This window comes from Spermophilus citellus, assembly GCF_964194105.1.
Source record: "Spermophilus citellus genome assembly, chromosome: 1".
Classification (NCBI taxonomy): Eukaryota; Metazoa; Chordata; class Mammalia; order Rodentia; family Sciuridae; genus Spermophilus; species Spermophilus citellus.
Genome location: NC_138182.1, coordinates 169,647,469 through 169,675,141, shown reverse-complemented (window position 1 = coordinate 169,675,141; position 27,673 = coordinate 169,647,469). Strand labels below are relative to the sequence as shown.

At 34.0% G+C, this 27,673-nt stretch overlaps 1 protein-coding gene across 6 annotated transcripts in view; it reads right to left on the bottom strand.

The window, feature by feature from the left end:
• Positions 1–27,673, bottom strand: part of PRR16 (proline rich 16) — a 292,260-nt gene that overhangs the window by 251,534 nt on the left and 13,053 nt on the right. The window contains exon 2 of one of the 6 annotated variants that reach the window (XM_081278557.1): positions 17,481–17,578. The exons of the other annotated variants lie outside the window; for them this stretch is intronic. The gene's annotated coding sequence lies outside the window, so the exon portion shown is untranslated. The remainder of the gene's footprint in view (positions 1–17,480; positions 17,579–27,673) is intronic. 6 annotated transcript variants of the gene reach the window in all.

Below are 27,673 nucleotides of genomic sequence, written 5' to 3'. Positions count from 1 at the left end.
TAGTCAAGAGAAGCAGGACATCATTAGGCTAGAAATGGCATCTTAGGTTCATCCATTCATCATTGATTCATGAAATTCTTATTGGATAGCTACTATATGCCAAACACAATACTGACTGCTAGGCCTATGATGATGAATAAAACAAATGAAATATCCTAACTTGTAAGTACCACTGTCAATTGAATCATTTAGCCCTAAATAAACAGGAAAATAGAGCTTATGCAACTTAATGAAAAAGGAGACTGCAATGAAGAAAGAGAGAACATTATGGTGGGAAAGGCTGGTGAGCAGGCAGCAGTGGATGACTGAGGATGAGGAGGCATGGGTAGGAGAGAAGGAACAGAATTCCAGGCAGAAGATAGATTTCACTATTTCTCCTCTGATGGCTTATCTAGTGTTTAGGAAGAATTTATTTTTTTCCTAAAGGATGAGAGTGAAATCTGAAAAGTTTAATGCTTCTTAAACATCAAGAATTGACAAAATAAATCATTATCTTAAGTAGAATGTTGCCCTAGATTTGGGTTCTCTAAATACTGAAATGAATCTTATACAAGCAGTGATGGTAAGGGAGGAGATGCACTGTAAAAGCCTATGTATAAATCAGAAATGGGGAGATAAGGTTTCCTTTGAGAAATGAAATCGCAAAATCATGTCATAAGTCAAAGAGAAATTAAGTAAGTCATTTCAAACTGCTAGAAGTGGCTCACAGACATGCAAAATTGGCTAAAGTAATTTACGATGAATTAGAAAAGTCAGCAATGGAAGTTACAAAAATATAGGAAATGAACATTTTCAAAGGTGCAGGCCAAGAGAGAGTACAAGTGTAAGGATGTGTTCTCTTTGCTTCCAGGAACAAACAGAACTTGCATGAATTAGGATTTCTTAGATTGATGTCATTAAACTTAAACTGATTCCATGCAATCTGCACAAGATTTTGAATATATTCAGTTTTTTTTTTCCAAATACTTCACCTTTAGGGAGGAAATTAGTGAGCCAAAAGAGGATGTCCCCTTTGATAGAGCTATTTCTTGTTATACATTAATACACTGACATTCTGCTCTATGCATTCATTTCTGGAAGCCTCTGTGTGGGCTACTAAGACAGAAATCCACATTTAGTATGCAATAAATCAGTCTTCTGAGGTGGTACAACTGAAAACCAGACCATATAACATGGTATTTCTGTTTTAGTCAGCTTTTTTTGCTGCTATGACTAAAGGATCTGACCAGCACAACTGTAGGGGAGAAGTTTATTTGAGGGCTCACTGTTTCAGAGGTCTTAATCCATAGAAGACCAGCTCCATTCTTCAGTGCTTGAAGTGAGGCCAGGCATCATGGCCGGAGAGTGTGGCAAACGGAAGCAGCTCACATCAGGAAGTAGAAAGAGAGACTTCAACTCCAGATACAAAATATATACCCCATAGCCACACCCCCAATTAACCACTTCCTCCAGCCACAGGCAACCTGCCTCTAGTTCCCACCCAGTTAATCCCATCAGGGATTAATTAACTAATTGGGTTAAGACTTTCACAGTACAACATTTCTCCTCTGAAACTTCTTTCATTGTCTTAGATATGAGCTTTTGGGGAACACCTCATATCCAAACCATAACAATTTTCCTGCTCTCACATCCACATATTTTTTCCCCCAGAGAATTAAGAAAAAGACAACCCACATGCTTCACAGGTATGATCAGCAAAGCCACAAGTCTCATAAGTGGCTGAACCTGGACCAAGATCTGAGCCTCCTGATTCTTTATTCACCTTTCACTCCATCACATCCTTACTGCATCAGAGATATGGGTAAAATGCCACTTATTTGCTGTATCTAAATTTCAAGGTTTAGGATAAGCAGGAATTTTTAGCTATTCCAACTTGGGAACTATGCTAAATGGAATTCATTCATCTAGCTAAATTGTTTTCAAGTTTCCCTACCCCATCACATTACTGCATTCTATTTCTTTCATTTGCTATGTGCAAGGCTGCTTCTGATAGGTCTTTAAAATGGTACCACATCATGTCTAACATCCAATATGTAGATACAGATGGCATTTCACGGGACATCATCCTTTTCTACAAATGATAGGAAGTGCAAAAATAAACCCTCACAGAAAGCAGGCTCTGTTGCACAATGATAAACATGCCAGACAGTAATTTTTCATTTTAGCAATTTTAACTGAGGAGCAGTTTCAGCTGTCAAGCCCTTGCCATTTATCATACTTCCATTATGAACTGTATTCTAACATATATTACTAAGCCCCTGTGTAACACACTGAATGTTATTATTTAGTACGTAAATGGCTTTTTAAGAATACAAAGTACTCTGCCAATCATGAATACTTTGCTCATAATGCCATCTCTTTGGAAAGCAAGTGAAAAATCATTCTATCACTTTTACAGTTGAGGAATTAACACTAAGTCACTAAGTTAATGACGAAAGTCAGTCTGTTTTTAGTAACAAACCCAGCTAGAATAAAATTTGTATTTAGAAAATTTTGTCCAGGCTACCATAAAGGCTTTTTAACTTTTCATGAACTACTTCTTTTTAAACTTTCATTTGCTCTAGTACAAACATCAGTGATGTGATAGTCTAAACATGTATACAAAGAAAACAGTGCAATCCATGGACAATCAGTTGTCCTGCATGCTAGGAGCCCAGCATGTCCAATTGAAAAAACGATCCATATAAAACAACTGGAACACCTGAAAGCCCACTATGGATTAAATATTATCTAATGCTGAGTAAAAATTCCAATTTAAAAGGCTATTTACCTGTCTTTTAGTGAAAGCTTACGATTGAACACAAAAAATAAAAATTGAACAGCTTTTGTATTCACCTGACAACTTCAACCCACATTAATTTTCTCCTGCTCAAACTACAGTTTCATCTATAGGATAAACTCAGGCACATTTAACATTGAAAGACAATGAAAATTCGACAGCCATCAGTAACCTAAAACTGACAATGTTCCTTTCTAAAATGTAAACCTGCCTACCAGATAATGCCTAGATACTACTACATTTAACTATGAGGAATGAAAGGAACTGGCCGTGGAAAAAGAAACACAAAATGGGGAGCCTTCTCAGCCATGCCTTCTTATGGCTCACTTTGAGAACAAAAGCCTCAGCCACTCAGTAGACTTTCTAGCATGCAGCTGCACCCAGCTGAGTCACTTCATAAGCCTCAACTGACTTGACCACCTCCTTCTGGTAGTCTTGACCTATCCTTTTCTTCTTACATAATGCTAAAAACATATGTCCTATGGATAGACAAAGACAGTAGAAACCAATGGGAAAATGTGGCCCACAGATGTATGATGTCACCATAAAGGCCCTGTGGTGCTTATAAACTATGTGATTTAGAGTATTTACAAGATGAGTACATGAAACACAAAACACATGTTAATATATAACACAAGGATTTATTGTGCTACTGCCTTTTGCTAGCTAATTAGAAATTCACTATCTAAAAGCACAAGCAACATAAATGTAAGACAGAAATATATTATCTAAATCAGTGGTTTATTTTAGAGTGAGCTAATAACATCAGTAGATGTTTTCAACTTTACAAGTTTAGTTCAGTAACCAAATTATCATCATCCTCCCAATTCAAGTTAGAGGTTACACACACACACACACACACACACACACACACACACACAAAAAAAAAAAATATATATATATATATATATATATATATATATATATATTTCTAAATATTTCAAGTCAGACAATAATAACTCCAGTACTTCCCCTGGCATTACAATTTAGCTTATTCCATGGCAGCATCTATATATTTAATGTATTCAGTGATTGATAAATTGCGCTGAAATTAAATGATAGTTTTGTCCTTAAATGAATGCTTTTAAACCTGAAATGATCCCTGTACATGCAAAAACATCCAAACTGCAAACAAAAATGTTTATGGAAGGATTATCTAAAAAAAGGCTCAATTAACTAAGACAGATTTTTATAAGTATATTCTGAATATATTGGAAAATCCTGAAGCCTACAAATACAGGAATCTGATGATAGAGAGAGGCTGACACCATTGCTCTGAAGCCTTTGCTTTCTATGACAATTAAGTAGCTGAGGCTTCAGAGATTGTTACATGTCTGAAGGAAGCACCAAATGCTCTAATTACATCACATTGCAGCAGACTTCTGTGAGGAGGGGAATTGGCATTAGTTCTTCCCACTGTCTTTTATGTTATTATTACAGATGAAATTTGTGTTCAATTGCATGTAAAAGAAAACCCAAATGACAGTGCTGTCAGCATACATGGTGTTACATAACAGGATCAAATTTTAAGCATCACAGGGGTGATGTAACAAGTAGAAGTCTGGAATAACTTTTCCAGTGGCCACCTGTCTCAGTACATGATTTTCATTGTCCTGGTCTTAAGAGGGAAGCTGTGTCTCTGGGCCTTGTATCCCTATTCCAGGTGCAAGAAAAAACAGAAAAGAAAGGTAAAGAGGAAACGGCATGTGCCAGCATGTCTGTTCTCTGTAAAACCTTTCCTCAAGCTGTACAAGTGACTTACACTGAGAGAATACTGGCCCGATTGTTCCATATTTTAGTAAAGGCACTGAGAAGTACAGCTATTTAGTAGGCACATGAGCAACTCAAACCAAAATTGGATTCTGATCCAAAGTGAGAAGGAGGAAACAAATAAGGATTAGGCAACCAATGGCATCTGCCACTGTTATCAGTGCTTTGCTTGCTGTCCATTTGTTTGTGTACAAACCGTGCAAGTGATAGCTTTGAAAGTGTCTGTAAAAGAGAAACAGTTTACATTGATTCTTTCACTAGAGAGTAACTGCTGTCCCAAAGATGTCTAAGCTTAAATCGACATATTTAACACTTCATGGTTACATTCAAAAATAGTTAACTGGCATGCCTTTCTCCTGGTAGTTGTTAGAGGCCTTTTTCTAATTAAAAAAATGTAATTAATCCAATAGAAATAATAATAAGACCAAAACATTGGATTACACCATTTAGGCTTTGTATTTAGAAACCAGGCCTGAGTCATGTCAGTCCAAACTTTCACCAGTGCTATCTCCATACTAATAAGGGGCTTGGCATATTAAGCCTGAGGGAATTACACTTTTCTGAAAGATGATCAGACAAAATTGTGGGGGTGTGCCATGTGTTCTGTATGCAGTCAGATATTGAACATTTTTGTTAACTATAAGGTTTACCACGTTGAGAAACAGTGCTCATAAATTAGGAATGATGACCATTAAAAAATATGTTTGTAAGTTAAGTAAATATTTTCTAGATATAGTCATCAAAAATAGAAATAAATGTTGATGCCCATTTTTATCTTTGAAAACATAGGCATATACAACATAAAATGCCTTAAAGAATACAAATCCTTAAATTCACTACTGTTAGTTTCTGGTATTTGGTCCCATAAAAAGCTCAGTTGTGACACTCTATAGGGTGAGAAGGTCCTTATGTTTCTAGTTTCTTCAGGGTTTCTGGATACAGCCTCCAGGAAAAAAAAAATCAAATAAAATTAGACTCATCCTTTAAGACAAATTATTCAAAGAAATATTTCCTGTTGTATTTCTTTAGGCTAGAGGTGACCACTGTCAGAAAGGCGAAATGAACTGAGTGGCAGACAATAAATACACTCTCTCAAAGCCACTCACAGCTAATTCACCTTCTATTGAGGCCAGCCAGCTAAAACAGTCCCTCCTGGTCATGGTACCCAACAGGGGTTAGAAGAGGGGACATGTAGGAAATATTGAGGCACAGACTCAGATGGCAAACCCTTAACAATGCTTTAATCTTTTGCTCTTCCTTCTCCTCTTCTGCTTGGAAACTGTTGGTGACACCTGGAGGTATAGCAACCATCTTGTCACATAAGAGAAAAGTCATACAACATGGGTAGAAAAATAGAAAAGCAGATGATACCTGGTTTCTTGGTGATACTGAGGACCAATTGCATTAGCCCTGGACTGCTACCTCGAACTTGTCACCTGAGAAAAATAACCGCCACATGTGTAAGCCACCATTGATCAGGTTTTATACACTTTGGCACTTGAGCACCATCCTAAATGATACTAACCAGTTCAGGTTATATCAAATGAATATCATGCCATACCTCTGAAGTTTTTTTAATTTTTTTTTTTTAGAACTAGTTAATGAAAATATATTCTAATGTGTTTTAATTTTGATATGTAACATTTCTTTTAAGTTTTCATTTATCTTTTCCCTTAAAAAAACACAGATGTGTAGATGAAAGGATTCTAAAGAATACATAGTTACTTTTTATAAAAATTCCAAATTAAAACAAGCATATACATGTAATTACTCAATAATAATTCATACGAAATACTCATACAGTTTCTGCACAGTATATATGTTTGTCTATTGGCTGGTTATTTTTAAAGTACCATTTCTAGAAAATACTTCAGGTTCTCAAAGCAAGGGAAATTATATTTTTCTGTCATATGCTAAAAGGCTTTACGAGTGAATGCTATGAAGTGAATGTGATGTAGCTATACATACTTTATGCATACAAAAAGGAATATACATATGTACACACATATATAAGTACGTGAATGTGTATATAAGCATGTGTGCATGAATGTGCATATGTGCATGCATGTTGTGTTTATATGTGTACGTGCATACGTACATACACATATTTTCAAAAAAGCAGAAAATTAGACAATAGATATTATATCAATTTAAAGTAGAGATACAAAATAATTAATGAATTTTTTATCATTTTATTTAAGTTTTTTAAAATATTTTTTAGTTGTTGATAGATCTTTATTTTATTTATTTAAATATGGTTCTGAGAATTGAATCCAGTACCTCCCTCACACATACCAGGCAAGTGCGCTACCACTGAGCCATAGCCTCACCCCTTGTTTAAATTTTTGAAAGAGTATTCAACTAGAAAGACAACAGAAGGCACAACATGTTTAAAACTTTAACTGTTATAAAAATGAAAAATTCCATAACACTTTTTCCATCAAAATAATTAGCCCTTTACAATTGCCAAATGCATGTCGTTTTGTTCTTTAGTGATGAATAATGCTTGATAATGCTTATGATAAGCAAGCTAAAAGTAAATTTTGAAAATCAACTCTTGAAATTTCAGTTTTGGCTACTAAAGCCCTCTTCATCTATAAATGGGATGCAAAGGAGCTCATTAGGAAGTCCTTTATGATTGGGCCCCTGGCCCAGCTGGAGGCCACACAGTCACATTCAACACATTTAATGAAACCAGCGCCCTGACTTGGGTTGTCTTATGTGTTTGCTCAGGAGCACTGTAATATCCAAGTAAAGTAGAAATTGTTTCTTTATTAAGGATATTATCAGATTCTGTTCAGATAGTTAAAACCTTCAACTCAAATACTTAGAGAATTTTAAGTTTTTTTAACCTTGCATTGTATTATGATTATACTATTGTTTATTAATTTTAAATTAATCTTCAATTCATTTCCAGTAGTTAAAAGAGTGGAAAGAAGAAAAAAAATAAGAGAGAAGATAGGAAAAGGGAAAGCATTAAATTAATCAGGTAGGATTTCTCTTTAGTATTATTCTTGAAGTGATAGTATATATTCTCCAGATTATATTCCAAGTGCATAGAAAGCAATATTAGAAAATTACCAAGAATGGAAAGAGGATATATTAAAAGCTCTCCATCTGCCATCAATCCCCTTCTCCAGTTCTATAGTTAGTGGGTTCATATCTTTAAAGACACAAGGTATTTCTTTGCCTATAGATTTGTGACTATGGAGCTTGGAGGACTTATTGTGACAGTGCAAGAAACTCGTGACTATCTGGCACTCATATTTAATATTCTCATGAAGCAACAAGAAAATGTCACCATGTTGTCATCCCCTTAAGGATCTTGGCTTCATAGAGGCTCCCTGTTGTGGACAGTGCCCGAATACCTCTGCAAGAAATTGGCTTGGTTCCCTCCTGTGAATTCTCACTTGAGCTCCTCTCTGATGACTGCACTGTTATTTTATCCCAAAGACTGCCCTTCTTGGATCAAATGTCCATTATCTGTGTTGACCCTGTGGATGGTGACTCACTGCTCTCTTTTTAGATTGGAAGTACTTCTGAGAGACTGGAGCAAAATAGCTTCTTTGAAACATGCCATCCTGGTACATGACTGACTTCGTCAATGCAGGCAGTTTCAAGATAGGTAGAAAATACTAGATATATCCCCACAGTCTCTTTATTATCTTATCAGTTCCATGCTTCAGAAACACCTGGGAGGAAATCCAAGCACATTTATCGATTCTAGCGTGTTGCCAAGGACACAGTCTTCCAAGCTGAGGTGATGCAACATGGTTAATGTGTTCCTTTTAGGAGAATCAGCACCAAGGCCAGGGAAGAAAGAAAATGGGAGGGGTCTGAACCTCTGCCAAATACCACTTTTGTCTCTAACAGCTGGATTATTTTACAAACAAAAATTTCCAAATGAAGTGTGATTGTTGAGAAATAATAAGTGTCCTTGGCTTGTGAGGTAATCTGAATCCTCTGGCCTTCTTCTTTCAACACCTGTTAGGAATATAGCAATTGGATTTCTGATTTTCCCTACAATTATTTTGTGTCAACTATTATTTCTATTAGGGCATTCATTCTGTTATCAACAAATTCATTTTATTCTACTCCTAAATAAGAAGGTAAAATTATGGAACTCCATAGAAATTGCAAGTTAATGTAATATTATTTTTAAAAACATGTTAAATCTTTAGTATTTGCAGCACCCCCTTTTTAATTTGCAATACAGGGGATTGAATTCAGAAGCAGTCTACCACTAAGCTATAACCCTAGTCCCTTTTATTTATTTTTTTTAACAGGATCTCTCTTAAGTTTACAAGATTGGCCTTGAAATTGCTAGCCTCCTGCCTCAATCTCCCATGCCATGGGGAATTACAGGCATGAGCCACAACCCTCAGCTAAAATTTGCATTTATTTGTTTTGAAGTAAATATTTTTATACATTCTCTCTCTCTTTTTTCTTCCTTTCATCATGTTTTACCAAACATGAAATCTTGGCCCAAGAGTTTGAAAATGATGCAACTTTGTTAGAGATTTTATGATACTTATAAAAATGTTCACTACTCAATTACTAATTATTCTTAAGCTTTCTCAGATTTATTGGTGGAATTTGACACTTTCACTAAGATTAATCTAATGTGTAACAGTTAACTTATTTTAAACTACTGCCTCCTAGTATCTCATATGCTTTAAATATCCTTTTTAACATAGGATTCTCAACCAGGAAAATATTTTTGAAAGGAAAGGATAAGTTCTAGGTTTGCTGAAATAATAACTTTACTACTACTACTTAATATGAGAAAGTTTTGGTATGATTAGGGGAGCTCCTTTGCCTCCTAAAAAGTAGATTATTTGTATAAGAAAAAAATACTTTTTTTTTGCTTTTGACACAACAGCATTAACTTCACAAGAGACCCATGGATTCCTGGTGTTCTATTACTCATTTTTTATTAGGCTGAACTAGAAACTACTGGTATGGAACCGTTTTTGACCCCAAAAATAGCAACATCATAAGCTTCAACTAATAAAAGGAAAATAGTCTCCAAGAAGGATTAGGGAACTTGACCAAGGTTAGTAAGTTACTGTGTTGGAATCTAAACAAAGACCTCCGGATTCTCATGCCAGGTGGCTTTGTATTTTGAGCACACAGCCTCTTTTTATACCAGTTGTCCTTATATTACAGTTTCTGTTTCTATCATTTAAAACTTTTCTGGCACAGACACAGAAAATATTGAAGAAATCTCTGCCTGAGGAGTAATAAAGACAATAAGATGAATATTTTATTTCTTAACTAACTATTTTATGTAGTTCAAATGGATTAAATTCCAATTTTAATATATGTTTTTGAAACTAGTATGTTTTGGGCTTATTTGTTAATTTTAAATTAATACTTTTGTTGTTTAATATAAAAAGTAAGAGCATGATAATAAAAAATTAAAATAAGGAGCAAAGAATGTATATTGTACATATATTTTCTTATAGATATTCTGATGCATACTCTTTTATTTAAAATCTTTTGTGTCATTCTGATTATTTTCTTAGGACAATTCCTTGAAGTGAAATTATTGTGATAAAGGATTTACAGGATCTCTGATAAATACTGTCAAACATCTCCAAGAAATATTGTTCCAGTTCACATTTTTATAAGCACATATTAATTTGAGAGTGCTTCACTCTCCTATTCTAGTCCCAAGTGAATTTTACTATGTATACAAGCCATTTATTTTTCTTCTTTTATGAGCCACTGTATCACACTCTCTGTCCAGTTTTCAGTTTAGACAATAACTTTTGTATTATTTCATAAAAAGAAATTTTATTTTTCTGTTATCTGAAGACAAATGTGGCCTCCTTGAATAATTTAGAATACTTATTTTTTATACTTTATTTACATTGTTATTTTGGTTAGTCACTCCATTTTTTGTTGTCTTGTTAGCTATAATGTAATTTTTTTAAAAAAGCATATGGTAGTATTACCCAAAAATTAAAGTAGTCAAATCTAAAAGATAAATAAAGGAAAAAATATAAAATTTATGGAATTTAGCATGAACTTGAATATTTACAATTACAATTGTCTTCTCATTTGTCTCATTTCATTGGCATGTTGAATGATGTATATTTTAGTAATAAAAATAGGAGTTTACGTTATGACTTATACTGTAATTTCTATATTTGGTTTTTATTTAATGAGATTGATAGGTAATCCAAGTTTCTTTAGAAGGAATCAATTTTCCCTGTGGGGTTTCCATTATCTAATGAAAAATAGACAAAAAGTCCAAAATAAATGTTACTCTTTGGTGACTGCCATATTTTTAAGATTCTTGAGTTAAATTAACATATTAGCTCAAAAGTTGATTTTTTGCAACATGTCTATACTATCAGATACAGAATAAGTTTAATGTTCTGGTCTGAAAGCAAAAGGTATTAAGGATTTCTGCTTCCAGAAAAATGGAATTGGTGTGGTTTTCCCTATTATTTCCACTAAGTACAGCTAAAAGAAAGAAAAACAACAAAGTTAAATAAAAACTCAAAAACACCATCAAAAAGAGGATGTAATCAACATTTACAGAACCCCATGCAACAGCAGAATGCACATTCTTTTCATGGGTTCATGAAACATGTAACAAGATATACCTTACTCTGGGCCATACAATAAACCATGACTAGTTTATTACAACTGAAACTATTGACAATGTTCTCTGACTTCATTAGAATCAAATTAGAAATCAATAACAAAAAGAATATTAAAATATCCAAATACTTAGAAACTAAATAATATACTAATTATTTAATGTATGAGTGAAAGAGGAAGTCTAAAAAATTCAACTAACAGCATGAAAATGAAAATATAGCATGTCAGTATATGTGAGAAATTGCTCAAGCAATGCTGAGAGGAAAGTGTGGAACACTTTGTAAGAGAAAAAGATAAAATCTAAGGATTTAAGCTTCCACTTCAAGGAATTATAAAAAGAAGGAAATAAACCAAAGGAATAATAAGGAAATTAATAGTAAGTATGAGAGTATAAATTATGAAAATTAAAAACAGGAAAGTATAGACATTATATTAAATAACTTAATTATTAATTCAATTTAATTAACTTACAATAATTAGATAATGATTTGATCTTTTGACAAGAAAAATAAATTGAATGATCTCTAAAAATATTGACAAAGGAAAAAAAGAGAGAAGACATAAATGATCAATAGCATGATTAAAACTGAGGATATCACTATAAGTTTCAGGTTCCTAAACAATAAAAAAAAAGGAATACCTTGAACAACTCTACATGCCAACTTACATGAAATGAACCAGTTTCTTAAAAAACATAAGCTATCATACACAATCGGTATAAAGCAGATAATTGAATAACCCTATAACTGTTTAAAAAATGAAGGAATTAATTTTTTCTTTAAAAATTAAATTAATTATTTAAAATTTCCTTAAAAAGAAAATCTCCAGGTCCAGGTTTAACCAAAGAGTTGTACAAAGCATTCTTAGAGTAATTAACATAAATTCTATGCAATCTTTATCAGGAAACAAAAGAGGAAGAAATACCTCCCCAATTCATTTTATGAAGATAGTATCACCCTAAAACCAAAATCAATAAAGAACAGTACAAAGAAAGAGAAGGATATAACATATCCATATCCATATCCAGAAGGCTATAACATGTCCATAACATAACTTAGATACAAAAATCCTTAACGATGTATTAGAAGATAGAATTCACTTACACATAAAAGTTGTTATATACTATGATCAAGTGATGTTTCTCTAAAGTGTGTAAGGCTGTTTTCATCAATCATAGCAAGAAGCTGACAGGAAATAAATCACGTAACTATATTGATTGGTGCAAAACACATTGGACAAAACGCAACACCCAGTCATGACAAAAATTCTCAGAAAAATAGAAATAGAGAGGAAACTAGGTTAGGATGATTAAAAAAAAAACATCTGCAAGAAGACATACAGCTGGGGCTGGGGATGTGGCTCAAGCGGTAGTGCGCTTGCCTGGCATGCGTGCGGCTCGGGTTCGATCCTCAGCACCACATACAAACAAAGATGTTGTGTCCAGGGAGAACTAAGAAAAAAAAAATAAATATTAAAAAAAATTCTCTCTCTCTCTCTGTCCCCCTCTCTCTCACTCTCTCTTTAAAAAAAAAATAAAAATAAAAAAAGAAGACATACAGCTAATATTTTACTTAATACTGAAAAAGTGAATACATCCCTTTAAATTAGGCAAAAGCAAAGGATTTCCACTCACTATGGTTGCTATATAATTCTTGAGAGTCTACTCAGTGAAAATAATGCAAAACAGGGAAATAAAAGACACACAGAAAAATAAGAATATTAGTTCCCTTGTTTACAAATGGCATGATTATCTACATACAGAATCCCAGGGGATCTAAAAAGCTTTAAAAAAAACATAAAAACTTTTAGAAGTAAATTAGTTCAGCAAGATCACAGGACCAACAATAATTAATTTTATCTTTATATGCCAACAATGAGTGTATGGATACCAAAATTTAAGACAATATACTATTTATAATGACAGGAAAAAATACATGAAAATTTAACAAAACAGGTGTGTGATCTATATCCTGGACAAAAACTGACAAAAACGATTAAACATTGTAAAATTGTCAATCCTCCTCAAATTTATAAAAGTTTAACACAATTCCTATTAAAATCTCAAAAAATTGCTTTTGGCAGATACCAACAAGATCATTGCTTTATTTGAAAAGTAAATAAATTTGAAAACTAAAACAAATATAAAAAGAATAAAGTGTCAAGAATCAGTCTACACAATTTCAATACAATAATCAATACTATGTAGTATCAGTAGAAGGTTAGACACACACACAGTGGAACAGCATAGAGAAAATCCACTAATAGTCCAAATAAAGATGCATGCCCAACTGATTTTTTTACTGAAGGTACAAAAGAAATTCAATTGAAAAAAGCTATTCTTTCACCCAATGTTGCTAAAGCAAGTAAATATTCAAATGCAAAATCACCAACTTCAACATACCTTACACTTCATACAAAAACTAATTCAAAAATGGAACACCAACTGAAAGTAAAATGCAAAAATGTAAAATTTCAGGGAAAATAGGAGAAGACCTTTGGGGTCTAGACTTAGGCAAAGAGTTCTTATACTTGACACCAATACCATGACCCATATGATAAAAAAAAAAAAAAATTGGTAAACCAAACTTCATCACAATTTTAAAACTTTTGCTCTACAAAAAGCCCCATGAAAATACAAACTTTAGTTTGAGGGCATATGTTAGCAAACTCTGTATCTGAAAAGGGACAAGTATTTAAGATATACAGAGAATTGTCAAAAATTGTACGGTGTGATGGTGCATGCCTGTGATCCCAGCAACCCAGAAGGCTAAGGCAGGATTGGATGTTTGAGACCAACCTCAGCAACTGAGAAAAGGCCCCAAGCAACTTAGTAAAACCCTGTCTCAAAAAAAAAAAAAAAGTACTGAGAATGTGGTTCACAGGTAAAGCACCCCTGGGTTCAATCCCCAGTAACCCCACTACTCTATATCTGTATGTATATATACATACACATATATATACACACACATGCACACACACACACACACACACACACACACTCTCACAAAAGACATGAACCAGGATTTCATCAAAGTGAGTAAATGAAATGCAAATAAGCAAATGAAAAGATGCTCAATATTATTGCCATCAGGGAGATACAAAGTAAAGCCACAATGAGATATCATCACTATGCACATATTGGGATGGGTAGGAGAAAAAAGTACTGACACAATGCTGTGAAGAAGCAGAGATATTAAGAAACTGGATATCATGTATTGCTAATGGGATTGAAAAATGACACATCCTGTCTGGAAAACTCGTTGACAGTTTCTTATAAAATTACACATGCTGTATGATCCAGTAATGACAGGCTTGGTCATTTCTTCCAGATAAATAAAAATTAATGATCACATGAAAACTTGAATATATATTTTTATAGGAGCTTTGTTCTAATACTCCAAAACTGGAAACAACTTATATACATAACAAATAATTAAATTATATAAAACATGTAATATACACAATTTATAACTATTTACCAGGCTAGTTGCCAATTTTCTAATCTTACATGGCATATATAAATTCAAGACAGAATTATGTCATTTATTCTAACTTAATATTGATGGGAAAGAGGATATATTTGGAAATCCCATATTTCTGAAGCTCATAGTTTAGGAAATAAAACTTTTATTTTTTTTAAACTTTTTGATCTCACAATCATTTAAAATGTGTTATGCATTTTCTCACTTTTTAAAGTAGAATATGCTAATGGAAATTTAACTTCAATTGAATAACTTTAATAATTGAGGATTAGGGATATTACTTTCTATAAGAAATATTATTAATTGTGCATTTGATAGTTTTTTAGTAGTGATTCTAGGTTTTTCCTTATTGTTGGGGAGTGTGCTGTTTCACAGTAGTGCCAGTGTATGAATCCTTTGAGGGAGGGCAGTTAATACCTGAAATCCATTCTAATTTGGTATCTGTAAACTTCTGTGGATAGAAGCTTAAGATTGTTAATATTCTTTGGCAGCTAAGACCAAGTTAAAACTGACTGAAATAAAGTAAGTTTATTTTCATGCATGATACTTGTGCAAATTAGTTAAGAACCACTTTGTTAATTCTAGACATTTCTTTGATCATGTAATTTCAAGTTCTTAGTTTTGCTTTGGCATCTGAGGCATTCAAAAATTTGTACTCACTGTAAACTGAATGGCACATTATTTTTCTATTGAAGTTTTTCCTGACAAGTACAATCAAAAGTGATGTATCCCTGACTTAGTATAGGCCAAAGACTCCAATAAAGGTGAGTTTCTTCTTTTTATGACACATTCTGACATTTATTCAATTCATATGATCAAAAACAGTGTTTTGTAACATTTTGCTATGGAATCCTAGTTCTGATATACAGTTTTCAAAAAGCAGAATATTTATCTTAGTAAGTTTCCAATGTATTGAGTTTGACAGATCTTCCCTATAAGAAATTAGTGTGTGTGTGTGTGTGTGTGTGTGTGTGTGTGTGTGTGCGCGCGCGCGGATGCGCGCGCGCAAAACCTATTGGATACAATTAGTAGTCCATAAGCCTTAAATTGAAAAGCAAGAATCCAGAAATAGTTAAAAAAAAAAAAGTCGTGGCCAAGATACTACTGGATTCTTTAAGTCCTGGCTGATTTCTTGCCCATCACAATTTTATAAGGCTTTATTATTCTTGCATTCCTGTTGGGGCTACTTTCCTGTATGTACAGGAAATCTGTTTCACTTAGAGACTAAAACACAGAAGTGTGTATGAATTCTCCTTAAATCCTTTTTTTTCCTGGACAATATTATGTTGAAATGGAACTATTAAGAGCCTGGGATTTGAGTGACTTTTTGGAATAGAGCTCCCTGACGAATTGCTTTGGACAGGACACTGTGTTAGACTAAATAAACTCTTGTTGATTTCAGATATAAAAATTCCTTATTTATTCTATAATTTAAATATGCTTGTCAAGGAACAAACTTTAAATTTCATACGTACAGATCTATCTTTAGTAAATATACTTTGCTAGGCTGTTACATAAGTCCTGCTGTAAGTTAATAAGGTAAAACAATATAAAAGTCATACAAAGACTTTATACCCTTATAAAGACCTAACATCATGATTATAAGGAAGAATATGCTAAGGTATAATATGCATTTAAAATATCATTTTCCTGTTTTTTGTATTGAATAATTATATGTGTAATTTCTGCTACCATGATAAACTTTGTTCAAAAAATACAAAAATTATATCAGTCATAACAGCAACATAAAAAGAACCATTAGTCCTTTTTCTTTTAGAATAACAGATTGGATACTAAATCAAATTAGATACTTCTTGGTTCTCTTGAGTAATAGAAACCTATTTCACTATAATCATAAATTATTTCAAAATTAATTTTGGAATAGGAAAGTATTCTAAGCAAATAAACTTCATTTACTTTCATAAAAATGCTACAATTTAAAATTTTATTTACCACTAAATAAATTCTGTTTTTTTATGACACTTTAAAAGAAGTGTTACTTTTATTAGGAAGCTTTTCTTAATTTCACAGAAACATTTTATTTTTAAATTATACTTCTAGCTGTGTTAATATATCATATTCTGCCTGTACTGATAAACATAATATGCTTCCTGCAATTTAGAGGAAGATATTAATGTAACTCATTATTACTTTGACTCCTACTTTTCAAAAACCAAAAGCCCTTCAAAAGACTTCTGGGAGAATTTTATATTATGTATGTGTATATTCTTTTGTGTGTGTGTGTGTGTGTGTGTGTGTGTGTGTGTGTTAATAATGGAACCAATATCTGCAATGATATATTTTAAAATGTTGGTAAAGTAGCTGTGTTTAACTTGAAAATTAACAAAATTCAAAGAAAACTACATCAACCAAAATACTACCTGCTATCTACTTTAACATTAAAAAGTACTTCAGATTAATGCTATGTGGATGATCACTGTACTTTTTGTTTAGAAAAGAACTTCTTGAGACATGGATTAAATCATTCTCATATATTTACTGTTGGTATAAAGTGAAATAAAAACATTTTTATACCTTTATTTAGTTAGTTTAAAAAAAAATATGTGGTGCTGAGGATTGAACTCAGTGCCTCACATGTACTAGGCAAGGACTCTAATACTGAGTCACAACCATAGTTCTGAAATACAAATATCTTAAAATTGCATAGGTGATTAAGTTTTCAGACTAAAAAACATTTAATTGGTTTAGTTTTTCTCACAATTTAAGAAAACCATCATCTTGTACTAACCTAGTAAATAATGGTGTTTTCACTGCTGTGGTTAAAAGATCTGACAAAAACAACTTTAGAGAAGGAAGTTTATTTGAGGACTCACAGTTTCAGAGGTCTTGGTCCATAGACAGTTGGGTCCATTCCTCAGGGCTCAAGGTGAGGCTGAACATCATAGTAGAAGAGTGTGGCAGAGGTAAGCGGCTAACAGGAGGCAGTAGAGAGAGACTCCACTCACCAGATACAAAATATATACCCCTAAGGCATGCCACCAGGGACACACCTCCTCCAGCCCCACCCTACCCACCTTCAGGTACCACTCATTCATTCCATCAGGGGATTAATTCACTGATTGGGTTAAGGTTTTCATAGCCCAATCATTTCTCCTCGAAACCTTCTTGCATTGCTTCACAAGTGAGCTTTTCTTTTTATAAAAAATTTGTTTTAATTAGTTATACATGACAGTAGAATGCACTGTCACGCATACTTTGATGTATGATACATAGATCACATGTGAGCTTTTCAATGATAACCTTGGGTCTAGTTTTCTTTTCTGGCTGCAGCTCTGCTATGGTGTCAATGATTTTTCATAAAATTCTCTTTTCTTCATCAGTTTTTCCCAAGGAAAGAAGATACATATTAGAAACCACTAATAACATAACATGACTCTGAAAATCTAAGAAAAAGCTAAATTTTACACTATAGGAGTTAACTCCATTAGGTAACACTAAATTGTTAATATACAAGCTAGGACTTCATTTTTTGGAGGAGTGACAAAGGAAAAACATGATAAAAATTCTCCTAGATAGTTTCTCAATGACTGCCCGCCCCCACAAACACACACACACACATTCTAAAAGTCCTAGAAGTGTTATTGGCTGAGTATTCAGTGAGTTACAAAACTTAAATAACTCAAGGGACTATAGGTGAGTAAAAGAACCCACTAGATATTATGAGCATTAGTGACTTCAAAATGCAAACGTTAAGCTCCCAAGTATTTTGTTGCATACCATCTGTGACTAATGAAACAACCATAAACACACAGGCTGAGCCATATTATTGTGTATATTGAAATGTTGTAAGTCTCCCCAAGGGTAAAAAATGCAGCCTGATATAAACAAGGTTTAGGTATCAAATATAAATCTCCCTAAAGAAATCTTATAGAGTGAATTTTGGTATTGAATTCCATTTTAAAATGTATTCATCATTTTAACATAATGTACTTCCAGAGAGTTAACTCAGAAAACAATGTCTCAGAAAAATAATTGAAATATTTTTTTTTTCTATTTTTTAACTTCATCTGATAATGAGCAACTGAGATAGTAGGAATCAAAGTGCTAAAAAGTTATAAGACATTAAATAAATATAAGTAAAATTATTACAAGTCAGTTTAGAACAAGTAAATTCAAATATTAGTCTCTGATTTCTAAAACTCAGCAAATAGTAATAAGTTAATTTTATAATTTACAGTGATCTTTTTATGTGTTAGCAATGATTGATACTTTATATTAAATTAAATAGTACATATATATTTTTTCTTTTCACATATCCTTTATTGCTAGAGATATCTTGGTTATTTAAGGCAGTTTGAAATAAATATATTTAAATAGCAGTTCATTATATTAAAGTAAAATGATGTCATTAAATGTTTTCATATCCATGTTCAATGCTACTTTTCTAGTTAGTTTACAGTGCTTTCCAGTTTGCATTATATTTAGTATGTAGGAAAGTTTTTGTTCATATTCAAATTGTAAAACTAAAACCTGAACTTTGATTATGAAAACTAAGGAAAAGTTTGCAATGCAGCATGATGTTAAAGACAGGAATCCAATAATCTCCCTAACTGAAGTGCACAGATTAAAAAACATGTCTATGGACAGGACAGGACTGAAAATCTTCATAGTTAAAGGAAGATGAATATGTTTTGCATACAACGTCTGACAGTTCAGTAACTTGAAAATATAATCTGCTAGTAAAACAAAATAACTTTAGATTAGGAAAACCCTACTTCTAAATTAATATCTGCACTTTAGCATCTGTATAGGCTCAGTATAAGTTCCCATGATTTGAACACTAGAGGGAGTGTATAAAAGAAGAAACCAGAGCCAAACATAGATATCACCTCCTTTCTTGGAGTTTTGTACAACGTTCGGTCTCACCAAAGTGATTGTTTATTTCTTCTATCTTTTTCTATTCAATTTAAATCATATTCCATATCCCCTTTATATGCCATTTTCCAGTTAATACAAAATTTGAAAAGACTAGTGACAATGAAGACACACATTGTTTAAGCCAAAAAAGGAAATGCTGTAAAATATGATATACTCTCTCTTCACTTTAGTTTATATATTCTATGAGAAGAAAACATATCTGATTTTAAAGATATCATTCTAAGTGTTTCAAATAGTTTGCCATCCCTGTGCCTAAAAGATAAAATGGTTACTCTCAAATAAGAACCAGCCTTTTTCTGATGTTGAAAACCTAAGAACCCAGGCCAAATTCACAGTTTATGCAGAAAAACCATCTCCAGAATTTCCATATAGGAGGGACAACTTGGAAGCACTCGATAGGAAATTAAAAGGGTGAAGATTTGATGAGTTGATACTTTTTAAAACTCAGAACTTTGTCTGACACATAGTAAGTATTCACTATATTATCTCTTGCTTAAAGATCCTTTGGTCATTTCAAAAGATAATATTATAAGCAATTCAGTGAGACCCTGTCTCTAAATAAAATACAAAATAGGGCTGGGGATATGGTTCAGTAGATGAGTGTCCCTGGTTTCAATCCCCAGTATCAAAAAAAAAAAAAAAAAAAAAAAAATATATATATATATATATATATATATATATATATATATATTCTGTAAAACTCAACTCTATATATGGTTGAGTTTTACAGAATAGGTATATCAAGAGTAATACATTATGCAATCACAGGAGGGTTAACACAAGCTCCCTCCAGCCAACGCACACATCCCTCCAATATGTAATAGACAAGAGCCCACATGAAATGCATTTAATAAATATCTATTGTATGATCATTCTGTGCAAATTGTGACTATCCGATGGAAAGTAAAAGGTGATAGCTTTGATCTTAAGATATTTTAGAGCATAAGTTTTGAGTTGGAAAAGATCCAGTTATTTATTAGTTTCACTTAATGAGCATCCACTGCATGTAAGCCACTGTTCTAGAAACTTTGGATACACAAAGAAACAAAACAGAGGACATCAACGTCTAGCAGATGACATTCTAGCAGTGGGAAACAAACAATAATTCATATGTGAAATAAGTTGTTCAGTGTATCAAAAGCTGATTAGTATTAAGAAAAGAGAAAATGTAAAACAAGAGCTATCATTACATACACTGTTACCAGAATAGGCCACAATGAGATGACCATTGAGCAAAATTTGAATGAGGTAAAAGAGTTATCTCAAGAGCATCTTAGGCGTGAAAATGCACATAGCACATTTGTTCATAAAGAAGCAAGATTACCATAGCAAACACAACGAGAACTAGATAGAAAGTAGTAAGAAAAGCCAAAGGGATAACCGGGAAGAAAGGAAAATCTTGCAAGGACAGGTAGCCACTGTCAGCACTTTGAGTTAAATGGGAAAATTGCTACAGGAATCTGAGTGTTAGAAAGAGTTAGGTGAGAAAAGGAGGAAAACACTCAAGAAAGTATTGTAACAATCCCAGTGAGAAAGGATATTGTCCTGGACCAGGGTGGTGACAGTAGAGAAGTTAAAAATTGGTCAGATTCTGAAAAGACTTTGAACATAGATCCAACCAATCTTTCTGGTGAGATGGATAGAGTACATAAGAGAAGGAAGAATTGATAATGGCTCCAAGGTTCGATGATGGAGACAGCTCCAACTGACTAGGTTTGGGGTAGGGAGATCTGAACACAGTTTTGGACACTGTGAGGTGAAGATGCCTCTAAGGCGTCCCAGTAGAGATAAAGAATAAAATGTTGGCTATACAAGTTCAGATAAAACGTCTGGGCTGAATATGCAGATTTCAGAGTCATAGACTTAGTGGTGGAATTTATACACAAGACCAAATAAAAGGACCAAGAAAACAAGTGCAATTAAAAAAAAAAAAAGATTTAAAAAATTGGGTTAAGATATTCCAGAGGATGGAAGTGTAACTGATGTGATTCTGCAATCTGTATATGGGGTAAAAATGGGAGTTCGTAACCCACTTGAATCAAAGTGTGAAATATGATATATCAAGAACTATGTAATGTTTTGAACAACCAACAATTAAATAAATAAATAAATAAATAAAAGAGTAAGTAAAGACATCAGAGAAACAAAAATCAGTGAGGTGAGATAGTCTGCAAATTCTTCAAGACAAGTGAAGAAGGATTAATAAAAAAAAACTATCAAGTGCTACCAATAGGTGACTTAATATTAGAAGCTAGAACCATTTAATTAAATAACAGAGCCATTGACAACCTAGTAGAGGTAGTTTTGGTATAGTGTTGAGAGTACAGACCTGACTAGAGCGGGTTTAGGAAAGAATAGGTGAAAACAAATATACATGATTTCAATTTTTTTGTAAAGGGGAATAAAAGTATAATGATAATTTTTAGGAGAAGTGGATTCCCTAAAATTTATTTATTTTAGGTGATTTATTATTATTTTTTTTCCTATTTGTATGCTGATAGGAATCATCTATGGAAAGAGAAAAAATATGATGGTATATGAGAGAGAGGAGAAAAAAAAAAGTTTGTACTAGGGATTAAATCCTGTAAGACTTACCCACTAAACCACATCCCCAGCTCGGTTGTTTTTTTTGTGTGTGTGTGTGTGTCTGTGTGTCTGTGTGTGAGTGTGTGAAAGGGTCTCAATAAGTTGTGTAGGGCCTTACTAATCTGCTGAGGCTGTCTTTGAACTTGAATCCTCCTGTTTCAGCCTCCCAAACCACTGGGATTACACGCTTTTGCCACACACCCAGAAAGAGAGGAGAATCCTTAATGTTGTTTCCCAGTAGATTAGAAAGAACAGTCTCTCACACACAAGTGGAGTGATTGGTTTCAGCCCCTAATACCCTTAATAACTATTACTTGGAATTAGATACTGAAGTTCCCATTCCTAATCAGATAATGAAAATGAGACTTAAAATGTTGAATTGAAGGTTACATGGTTTGTAACAAGCAGTGAAAAGTTAACAGGCTTTTAAAAAGAAAATGCACAGGGCTGGGGATGTGGCTCAAGTGGTAGCACGCTAGCCTGGCATGCGTGCGGCCCGGGTTCAATCCTCAGCACCACATACCAACAAAGATGTTGTGTCTGCCGAGAACTGAAAAATAAATATTAAAAAAAAAATTCTCTCTCTCTCTCTCTCTCTCTCTCTCTCTCTCTCTCTCTCTCTCTCTCTCTCTCTCCCTCTCCTCTTTCTAAAAAAAAAATGTTTAAAAAAAAAAGAAAATGCACAGAGAACAACTGTGAAGTCAGATAAGCAAATATGAGATAGAGACATAGTGACAATAAACATGGGGAGTATAGATATCAAGTTGGATAAAAAGATGTGATGTAGATTGCCTGTGATGGTCCCTGTGCTACTCACCGAAGGGAAGACACAGAAAAAGTCAAACAGGTTGGAAGGTTAGATTTGAACATGTGACTTTTCAGGGGGTTACTTTTTTTTTTTTTTTAAGGAATGGTACAAATTAATGAACTTAAGTGGTATTTTGGTAAAATTTGTAGAAAAGGCAAAGGTAACCCCAACCTGCATGTGCTGCCTTGGGGCCAGAGAAGTCTACAGATGGCTATGGGGAAGTCTTCCTGAGGCTTAGCTCTCATTACCACTGTCTCCCAGGGTGTGCTTGTCTGAAAGATAGTCTGCTTAATGCAGAGTTAGGAGCTTACACTTTGTGCAAGTTGGTTATGTGGTTTATGTGATATATTTCACCTGTTCATTTAAGTAATGAACCTCATTTAAGTCATACAAGGGTGGAAGGCCATTTTTGTCTATGGCCAGTTTTACAGTTCCAGTACTAATTCATGTTAGTCTGATTGTTTTTCCCAAGTGTTGGGCCCACACATTGCATTCAGCTCCCCCTGCCGAACATCACAGTCTGATTTCTTGACACCCTGAAGAAGATTCAGTCACCTGGTTGGTTCTACAGTTTCACTGATTTCTCGAGTGTTCCCCTTCTTCATGTAACTGGTGAAGAAAGTATTTGAGAGTTCTTCAAAGCCATTCCATGAGGTCGAAGTAGTAAGCAGGTAGACACAAGAGGCACAGAGCTCCAGGTTATCTGGCCCTGTAGGGCCACAGGAGTGAGCTGGGCGGGGCCTGGGCAACTCAGCAGTGCACTGAGAGGAGCTGTAAAGGGCTGCTGCAGGGATACCTGCCAGCTCTGGGCTCTGTCCAAGCACTGGTGAAGCAGGAAATTGCTGCAACTCTGCAAAAAACCGCCTGTGGCCACTTGACATTTTAGGTAATAGGACAGTGAGTGATCTTTTAAATAGGGGAGTGGCCTGAAGAAAACAGTGATTAAGATTTAGCTGGCAGTGTTGGGGATGAATTGACTAGGGGGAAGCAGAAAGATTAGTGCTAGGTCTATTAAAACATCATCCATGAAATTAATAGCATAGGTATTAGAGAGAGAGCGGTGGGAAAAAGAAGGCAGCCAGTCTGAAATCTCCTGCTTAGCAATGATGTAATGCGTTTGTTGCATCTTGAACTTTTCCCTTTATAGTCTTGACAGCCTTCACCAAATATAACTTCTATTATTATTTGGATAATAGCTCACTACTGAATTGTGAGTTTCAAGATGACAGGGACCACATATGTTTGGCTTACTCTTTTATCTACATAGTAAGTATTCCCAAAGAAATGTTTGAATAGCAAATAATCTATAAAGTATATCCAAAAAAGTGGATAAGGAACCTGAAGAAAGGAGGAATAAAGAAAAAGAGGAAGGAAAGAGAAAAGAGGGAAGACTAAATAGGGGGGAAAAGATAAATGATAGGGGAAATGCAGGAGGAGAAAGAGGAAAAACATCAGGATGAATATGTTGCTGCCAGGAACAGGGAAGTTTGAATGGAGAAGGTTTAAAGCAGGAAATACAGAATTCAACTCCGTCATTTGTCTTTATATTGGTTCACTTCTTTGTTTCTGCCATCTTGTATTAAAAATAATTATAGTAACCTCAAAGGGTGACTCTGAGGATTAAGTAAGCTAACTCAGAGCAGCACCTGGTACATCTTGAGCACTGAACAGATGTCAACCATGTATGTTATCATTACCACGTTCACCGTATGTCTTCTATAATGGGTGCTGTGCCATAGAGCAGGGACACCATTATAACTTCTCCTGTCTATACAGCAACAGAGGTAGAAGACACATAAAACTAACTCATGAGTGAGACAAAAAAAAAATCTCCCTTCTAGTCAAAGTTGCCACTGACCTCATTCATGAACTCTCAGTGAAAGGAAATAGCTCATTTTTGGCTGTGCCCATTGTCCAGAGTTCCCATTTTTTTTCCCAAATCCTAAAATCCACACATGTACCTTACTATTTTTTTTTTCAGTTAAATCTTTATTTCCTTGTGAAATTTTCAAATCCCTTGAAATTTTTCAGTTTAATTTTTTTACTTTATTGTGAAAATGGAATATAAGATAGGGGAAGTGATGAATGAAAATGGGAAGGTCTATTTTAAAAGTAGGTCGAGTGATAAAAATAAGTCAAGTAAATGTAAATAAAGATAATAAATGGTGTTTTTAAAGATAACACAGATAAGATAACAAAAACATAAAGTCAAAATGCTTGATGAATGAGCCTAAGGAAAGAAAAAGGTAGAGAAAGCAAACATTCAGTAACACTGAATACTTAGGAAGAGCTGAGAGTAGTTCTCAACAAGCGACTTCCCTAACTCCAGGGGTCTGTTTTAGTGTCTAGTGATATTTTGAGTTTTAAAGAGAGAGTGAGAGAGAGAGAGAGAGAGAGAGAGAGAGAGAGAGAGAGAGGGAATTTTTTTAATATTTATTTTTTAGTTTTTGGCGGACACAACATCTTTGTTGGTATGTGGTGCTGAGGATCGAACCCGGGCCGCACGCATGCCAGGCGAGCGCGCTACCACTTGAGCTACATCCCCAGCCCTATTTTGAGTTCTTACACTGCCGTCTAGTTGGTAGAGACCACTGAGGTGCTGACCACCCTAACAAGATACAGGAAAGCATTCCACAACAAAGATTCAACTATGCAAAAAGTCAGCATTGCTGAGTTTAGGAGACATTGACCTAGAGATTAAAGGTTGAAAAAGAAAGAATGGAATAGATCAGATCGTAGATCAGATTCAGTCACTCCTATGGTCAAGACCCTACAAAGTCTCTACTTTTGAGTCAAAAATCCTAAGAAGTGTCCCCCATGCCCATCTGATTCTCTCAAACTACTACTTTCTCCCCTGCTCATCCATTCATGTGTGTTGGCCTCCTTGTTTTCTGCAAACGCATGGGACACTTGACTACTATGGGTCCTCACACTACTGTTCCCTCTGCTTGGACTTTAAGTGCTGCTATAGTTCCAAATGACACACTCCTTCACCACCAAGTGTTTCCTCCATGGCTGTCATGTTATTCTCTCAACGAGGATTATTCTGGACCACCCTATTTAAAATTGCTCCTTCTTCCCAACTCTGTTTATTCCATTATCATCTTCTATTATTTCAGAGGACTTGTCATTTTCTAATATGTGATATGATTTAGCATTTATTACACTGACCTATTTTCATGCCCTCCCCACTGACTGTAATTCTCACAAATTTTGTTTGTTTTGTTCACCACTAAATCCCCAGCAACTAGAATAGTGCCTCATGTAGAGTAGGTCCTAAACAACTATATGTTGAAAAACTGAATAAAGGAGCTCAAGACAAATTAAAATAAGAATAATGACAATTACCTATGTAGGGCTGACTTGTGCATGAGAACTATACTAACTGATTTATGTATAATCACTTAATCCCCAATAATTAGCCTATTCTGTAGAAAACCTTATTATTGGCATTTTAAAAAGGAAATGAAGGCGAAGAACATTTAATGTGCTAAATATTGCACAGCAGCAATGTGCAATGAAGCAATCTGGCTTCAGAGTTTGAGATCTTACCCTTCTATCTAATTCTATGTTAATAAGCACCTATTGTGCTCAAAATTCTCCTATTGTAAAAAAAAAGAAAAAAATAGAATTCTAAACATGTATCAAAAACATCATCTGATGGAGGCAGTGGTACACACCTGTAATCCCAGCAGCTCAGGAGGCTGAGGCAGGAGGATCACAAGTTCAAAGCCAACCTCAGCAACATTGAGGCACTAAGCAACTCAGTGAGACCCTGTCTCTAAATCAAATACAAAATGGGACTGGGGATGTGGCTCAGTGGTTGAGTGTACCTGAGTTCAATTTCCAGTACCAAAATAAAACAAAACAAAACAAAAAGCATGATCTATTCAACGAAGAGATAATCATACATTATTCTATATGTAACTAAATAGACATAAAATATCTCTGATATTTGGGTTTTAAAATTATAAAGTTGTCTTCAGTTAGTTACAGTTGAGCTCTAGAGTCACGTTATCACACAAATTAAAGGGACTTGTTAATTTTTTAATCATTCTGTCATAATTTTTGAGATATCACATTCAAATTAACATAAGTATAGACATGACATACCTGTATAAGATCTGTTGTTGCAAGGTATATAAAACAGTAAGGGTTTAATAAATTTTTTAAGGAACAATAACTGTTAATTGTTTTCTAATGCATTTTTATTCTTTGGCAATTCTCATTGAGAAAGATTTGCTTCATAAATGTAAGTTGTGGTGTTAGTAGCATGTATGAAAATCACATGATATAATAACAGGATTTTCTAATGTCAAATAACAAAGCAACATATACACAAACTTGCAGGGCTTGTCTTTACATTTCTAAACGATGATGCATTTACAGGAGTTATTACATATCTTATTAAGCAAAGTTTCTATTCATTAACTCAGAAATCAATTTAAATGAAGATAAAATAAATGCTCCTATCTTTGCAATCTATTTATAACGCCTTTCCACATATTTTAAGTCTAAAGCACCCTACCAGAGGTGAAGTTCACCCTAGGAAAGGTGATGTTCTTCAAGAGCAGGTTCTTTAGCTTCTTCATGTTTGCACCTTTTAGGGTATTCAATATAATACTTACACATATTAGGAATTCAAAATATAGGTCATTATTCATAAATTAATTTCACATGGGAAACCAAAAATGGGATGACCTCTGGCATAAGTTTTAAGAGAAAAATATACTT